Source organism: Sus scrofa, unplaced genomic scaffold (assembly GCF_000003025.6).
Source record: "Sus scrofa isolate TJ Tabasco breed Duroc unplaced genomic scaffold, Sscrofa11.1 Contig1558, whole genome shotgun sequence".
Lineage (NCBI taxonomy): Eukaryota > Metazoa > Chordata > Mammalia > Artiodactyla > Suidae > Sus > Sus scrofa.
In genome coordinates this window covers 66,133-73,491 of record NW_018084906.1, presented here as the reverse complement: position 1 = coordinate 73,491, position 7,359 = coordinate 66,133, and positions in this window count along the sequence as shown.

Sequence of the window (7,359 nt, the reverse complement as noted above, 5' to 3'; positions counted from 1 at the left end):
TTAGAGGTTTGTGTTTTATTTTTGCTGGGTTTACCATATTAGAGGTTTGTGTTTTATTTGTTTGTTTTTTCTGTGCTTGGAAGCAGAGAGACCTGCAATTGCAGACTGTAATTTTTTCATTGTTCCATTTTTCTCTCTATTGTATTTTGCATTCAGAACCCACATTTTTTTTTTTGCAAAATCTTCTATCTGCATCTGTCTACTGAAAATATTTGCATCCCAAACTAATAGGAAAGTAAAAGCTCCATCAAGCCAGTTACATGACATCAGTGTGTTTCACTGATTTCTAATTTTTGTGTTAGCCAGTATATGTATACCAAACATTCCAGAGGCTAGTCAGGCTACATTGAGTTTCATTTCACCTGTAGGGTTATTTTATTTTGAATGGAATTAGTGTTTTAAAATGAAGAGGTTTTATATAAAAATCCAGATTTATGGCTTCTCTTGAAAAATTGTAAGCTCTACTAAAAAAACACTGAGCTTTGAGCCAACATGACAACAAGGGCCAGTGCCAAATAGTGCCAGGCCATCCTCTTCAGTAGGGCACATCTGGTTCTTCACAGGCCACATCACTCCCTCCCTATAGTATCCCCATTATTGAGATTCTGTGCACAGTTGTCATCAATTGTCTCACCTATGTTTTTGTTTCCTTATGGTATGAGAATACTTCTGCATCTCTGTCTTTAATCAAAGATAGAAAGTAAAAATCAAGCTAAAAGGACTCGAGATTATTTTTCTATCTTTTTGTATTTTTGCCTTGCTCACTTATTTTGCCTGGTCTCTGTAAATATGCCTCTGGCATGGGGTAGACAAATTCCATTGCAAATCAGACTAACAGGAGCTTATGTAATCAAGTCCTTGCAGAGAACTTAAAAGTGTGTGACTGAAAACTGCATATATTCAACATGTATCATTTATCTATTGCTGCATAACAAACTTCCCCAAAACTCAGTAGCTTAAAATAACCATAAAATAGTCACTTATTTGGCTCTTGAGTCTGTAGGTCAGCAATTTTGCTTGGACTCAGGTATGTAGTTCTTGTGTTGGTCTCACTTGGGCTCATTTATGCATCTGTGATGGCTGGTGGTCAATGCAATAACTCATGTGGCTGAGTGTTGGCTGGCTATTGGTTGAGACAATGAAGGCCACTGGCCTTTGTGTCTCTCACCCAGCAAACTAGCCCAGGCTTGTTCCTGTGGTGGTGGTGGTGGTGGTGGTGGTAGGATTTCTGTGTTAGTCTGCTTAGGTTATCGTAATAGAAAACCATGAACTGGTAGCCTAAAACTACAGAAATTTGATTTTTTTTGTGGTTCTTGTAGCTGGAAGTCCAAGACCAAGGTGCTAGCAAATGTGGTTTCTGATGAGACCTCCCTTCCCAGCTTGCAGCCAGCTGCCTTCTCACTGGGTCCTTACATGGCCTTTTCTCTGTGTAAGCATTCTTTTTGTCACTTTTTCTTATAAGAACACCAGTCCTATTGGATCAGGGCCTCACCCTTTTGACTTCACTCAACCATAATTTCCTCCTTAAAAGCCGTATCTCCTAATACAGTCACATTGGGTGTAAGGGCTTCAACCTATAAATTTTGAAGGGCACACAGTTCAGTCCATAACAGGTCCCAAGAGCAACCAGAAGGCAAGCACCCTGTGTAACATTCACTGTTTTCTCCTTGGCCAAAACAAATCCTATGGCCAAGCTCTGAGGCAGTGGTGGGGACTACCCCTGTGCATGGATACAGGGAAGCATGAACAATTGAGGGATTGTGACAGCAAAACCCCACAGATCCCAGGCCAGTTCTGTTGAACAGCTATCTAGTTGACATAAATAGGCTTTAAGTGGATGCAGTGGTCTGCAGGTCATTCTTCAACTTCCAATTCTAGTCAGCTGACTGTTCTAAGAGGATGATGGACACCCCTTCCCCTTCCAATGGCTGGTTGAGGGGTGGGTGTGGACCAAGTGCTGGACAAAATGGAAATATAGTCTGAGAGTACTTAGGGGAAGGGTTTGGGGAAAGAGAAGTTCCTTCTGCTGGACATTGTTGATACCTGGGCAGCTGCAGCCACTATGCTGTCCACTTGAGGATGAAGCCAATAGAGGGGAAAGGAGCCCCAAGAAATGCATAGAAATGCACCAGAGCCTGATGTGCACATGTGGATCCCATTCTGCCTGTGGGTTTCTTATTGCACGATGTCATAAATGTCCTTGTTGTTTGGAGTGGCCTGAGTCGTGGTGTTTTGTCACTTAGATGTAAGGCATACCAACCAACAATGATACTGACAGGAGAGGTTAACCCATGCAGAGTCACAGAGAGCAAGCAGGCTTCCTGAGGGGTCCAGAATCCCCTTCTCACACTGGCCTTGTGCAGGCTCCTGTCTCAGCTTCCTCTTCCAAAAGGGTAGGAAATGTCTATCCTATAAGCCCCAAACATGGATTTATGATCAGATGAGATAATGCATAGGAAAACATTTCAAACTGTATAAATTGTCAAACCAATGTAAAGAAAAGAGAAAACAGCATCTTTAAGGTTGAAAGAATTGATGGCTAATAGCTAGAATTTATGTCATATCAAAAATCCATCCATTTAGTCAAGTCTGTAAGATGACTTGTCAGATGTGTTTACTATTACAGAGACCAAAATCACCAATACCTATACAACAGACCTCCTCCTGTAATTAAAATTGCAACTAAGTCAAAAGAGTCTGAGCATTGTGTATGAGCTGAGGGTGGTTAAAGGTGGGACAGTGGGCAGAACCAAGTCTGTATCAGTCAGGATAATTTCAGCTGCAAGGAACCAACACCCAACTCACCCCAACTTAGAAAATAAAGGAATTTACTGGCTTAACTGGTAAGGGTCTAATAGTAGGGCCTCAACCAGACAATTTCAGGTGAGGCATAACTCAGTGGTTCAGTGATGCCATTAGGAACCCAGCCTCCCTCTCTCTGCCCTCTGCTTTGATGGTATCACCATCACATTCACACATGGCCAACCAATAATTGCCAGATGCATGATCAGGGAAAATCATCCATGTAGTCATTGCATTTTGCTGTGGAAAAAAGCATCAGTTTTTCAGCCCAAGTATTCAAAATATATACCAATTTTTATGTCCTTGAATCAAGATACATTTTTTAATATGCTGGGACCCTTAAGAACTTGATGAGACGCAGACGTCCTACATCACAAAGAGGTCCTATTTGTGCTGATGCAACCGATGGTCAGTTTGGAAATGACTTGCTTGAAAGCTCTCTTGCTGGAATGCAGCTTGCCTGAGTTTTGGTAAACACACATTTGAAAACTTGTTTTCATTGAGATGGGCTGAAATGCCTGGGCATCAGTTCCCCACATATGAAGAAATATGTGAACCTGAGGTGATAGCAACAGGGACCAATTCTAAATATCTCCCACTGAGATTTAAGGGAGTAAATAAAAGAAGGAAGACCTTGTTTGCATTAATTTACTATCACCCACAGTGGTTGGTATGCTCATTAGAATCTGGCATTTATAAAGAATTTTAAATTGCCCTTGGTCTTCTTGTCCTTTTGCTTAATGATGCCCCTGAGCCAGCCATAGATATTGAGACAGCTAGTACTTACATCTGTGCAGAAGTTTTTGTGCTGATTTCTACTTGAAGGTTGACAGAGCACGTGGTGTGTAGAAGGCAGAGTGGCTAAGTGCTAACAAGCATAAGCCTTATCCCCAGGATTTCGAACAACCATGGTCTGGTCTTTCTCAACCCAATTGAATATATATTTCTGTACATAAGTGAGCCAGATACCAAGTGGAAATCACATTAGATATGCAGAAACATCAGCAAACTTCAGTCTCTAGTCAAGCAGAAAGAAAGAGCTATAAATTCAAAATATCCTGACAGTACATGACATCCAATGAGATGTCAGAGATTCATGCCTGTACTCCTCAGGACTAAGGAGCTTTGGGACAAAAATCTTAAAATCAAATGTTATTTTTGTCCTATTCACTCTATTGGTAGACCCAAGAATAAAACTCCATTTCTTTAGACACTTATAGTTCCTGACTTTTCACAACTTCATCCCTCTCTCACCCCTCATTTTATTTTAATTATTCTGATAAATCACCTCTTATAAGCAGGTCACAATATATTTGACACCAAGAACTAGGTGTTTGTATGCCCAATTATTTGGATGTTCTGAGACCAATTTCCAGTGCAGGTGTGGAGCAGGGGGATGTTCCCCCAACACTACCAGGCAATCCTCCAGGATACCAGCTGACTATCCTACAGTTGAATTCAGTTCTGGCACTATCTACCTGGAAATAGCACCAAATTCCACAGGTAATGACTCAATTTGGGCTGGACTACCACCCCCACTTTAGATGCCAATTCCAAATCTGTCCTCCTCTGGTTCAAGTAATTTGCTAGAGTGGCTCACAGAACTCAGGGAAGCATTCTACTTATTAGATAACCAGTTTACTACAGAGAATACTATTAAAGGATAGGAATCAACAGCCAGATGAAGGCATACATAGCCAAGACATGGGAAAAGGGCTCAGAGCTTCCATGTTCTCTCCAAGCACCACCCTCCCCCCATGGCCACATATTTACCAGCTGGCCCCCATCTTTAGGTGCCTTTTTCTAGTCAATCCACATAACAAAAGACACCCTTTTGCTCTTATCACTTCAAAAATTCCAAGGGTTTTAGGAACTCTGCAGGAAATGGCACAGAAATATGTAGTTCTTATTATATATTTATTATAATTATAAATCACAATGTCATATCATTGCACATCCCCATATTTCTGTTTGTTTCTCCTGTGCACAGTAAATCACATAGCATACAGTCAGTGCCCAATACATATGGGCTAACATTTTGTGAACTGTATAACCATCCCTCTTGACTGTTTAGACATCTATTCCCAAATACCACTGAGATGTGATCTTCCCTGGATGGCTGAGCATGGGTTTGTGGCTGTGTCACACCATTATTTGAGCAACTGGGAAGTTATAGGACAGCATTTTTCATGTTCTCTAATGAAATTATTCCATCCTGTGACCTTTGACAGTGCTAAAGCAAAAGTAAAGAAGCAACTGTTAAGTAGCTTCTCTTTCCCTCAGAGAAGATAACTAGAAGGGATTTACTTTATCATTCCTAAAATCTCAAAAAAAGATTTGTTTTTCATAAGACATTAAAAAAAGTTAATGACCTGCCAGTAAATGTACATCTGACAGTTGTTGCCTTTGCATCCTTAGAGGGAAAAACAAGATCAAGAGTTAGACATTCTGTATTCTCTTTAAACTCTTCCTCCTTCTACCCCTAAGTACAGAACATCAAAACTTCCAAAGCTGGCCTTGCTGCCATTCCTTTAACCTGAAAATGAGCAGGCAGGCCTCATCGCAGAGTAATTTTATACAACTAAAATTATTTAAATTTCTGCAGTAGACTTTTACAAAACAGTATCTGTACTAAGTCCAGAGGAAGGTCTTTTAAGGAAAATAAATCAATTAAACTTTGTAAATAAGCTAAATAGATCAGGGATACAGTTTGGGCTCTTTGAGTCCAGTCCTTTTTAACAAACTCAATTTAGTCTGATGTCTTGCAGTTATAGACACTGTGGATGAATTTATCTGTACTGTTCTGAAACCACCATCCCCATTCTAAAATTAGCCTGGTCCTATATCATTCATTTAGGTACACGTGGGGATTTGTGTCTTCATTAACCAACAGTTCTTTCACATTCCTGGTCTAAAGCTTTCCATTACTGTTTCCTGGCACTGACAGATACAAGTGCTGAGAACTTTATAGTATAATTAGTGGTTGGCCCAAGAAAATGGAATTATTCTTTGCTGCCTTTGAATAATTGATTCAGATATTTAATATTTATCTCCAGTGATTCTGAGACTCTTTGCTAATCCTGCTGCTCCAAAGCATAAAAGACATTATATTTTTTCATGTTTGAAGAAACCTCTCAGTTGTAGTAATATCTAACTGATGTAATATTTAGTTGCTGGCATATCCCATGTTGGATATAAGTTGCTTTGAGTCAACTTCTTTTAATTCAAATAATTCATTTATTCTGAAATGATGAATTTGAAGAAGAAAAGAGAAATACAGTTAGTCCAGGTTACCTTATATACCCAAGAGAATTACAATATGAGAGAAGAATAAACTTGTAGAATCAATAAAGTAAGAAAATTTCAGAGCATTGAAAATACAAAAGTTTCATGCTGAATCTTCAAAATGAAAGGGTTTCAAGGACCTAGAAAAATTAGTGAAATTACAAAAGAGGCCTACATTTGTTGTACATTCTAGGTAGCTCTTTTTTTTTTCTAGAAATAATTTAGCATATATCTCCAAAAGATAAACACTTTAAAATAATCACTTGTTTTGGTCTTTTTAGGGCCACACCTGAAGCACATGGAGGTTCCCAGGCTAGTGGTTGAATCAGAGCTGCAGCCACTGGCCTAAGCTACAGCCATAGCAACAGCAATGTGGGATCCAAGCCACATCTGTGACCTACACCACAGCTCACAGCAACTCCAGATCCTTAACTCCCTGAGTGAGGCTAGGGATTGAACCTGCATCCTCATGGATATTAGTCAGGTTTCTTTTCCACCCAGCCATGATGGGAAATCCACACAATACTATTATTACACATAACAAAAAAAATGGCAGTAACTTCTTAATATCTCCAAATATCCACTGAGTGTTAAAAATTCCCAGGCAGGATTTTTTTTTCTTTCTTTTAGAATTGGCTTATTCATATTAAGATCTACACCAGGCCATACCTTGGGATCTCTTTACAGTTTCTTCCACCTTTCTTTTTCATTCCTTTGCAATTTGTCAATGATGTCATAGAGTCTTCCATATTCTTAATTTTTCTGATCATATCTCTGTGGTGCCATTATATGTGCTTCTTCATTCCCTGCCTTCAGGTTCAGTATTTTGGCAAAAATTCCATACATAGTGTCATATTTTCCATCAGGAGACAAACAATGTCTGATTGTGTTTTGTTTGTTTGTTTCTTTTATTTTTCATTTTTCTGTCTTTTTGCCTTTTCTGGTGGTGCTTCCATGGCATATGGAGGTTCCCAGGCTAGGGGTCTAATCGGAGCTGTAGCTGCTGGCCTAAGCCAGAGCCACAGCAAGGCAGGATCTGAGCTGAGTCTGAGACCTACACTGCAGCTCATGGCTGTTTGTTTCTTTTAAATCCCAGCATTCCCTGGAGATGGCTGCCCCACTCAATGGCTGCATTTGAGGTTAAAATTTTTTTTTTATTTCTATCCTGTCATTCTGTTATTCTTGAGCTGTTGGAATTCATCAACATAAGGAGAAACCTTCTCAAGTAAACTATTTGATTTTAAAATAAAGGCAGGGAAAGTGCTCCCTTCC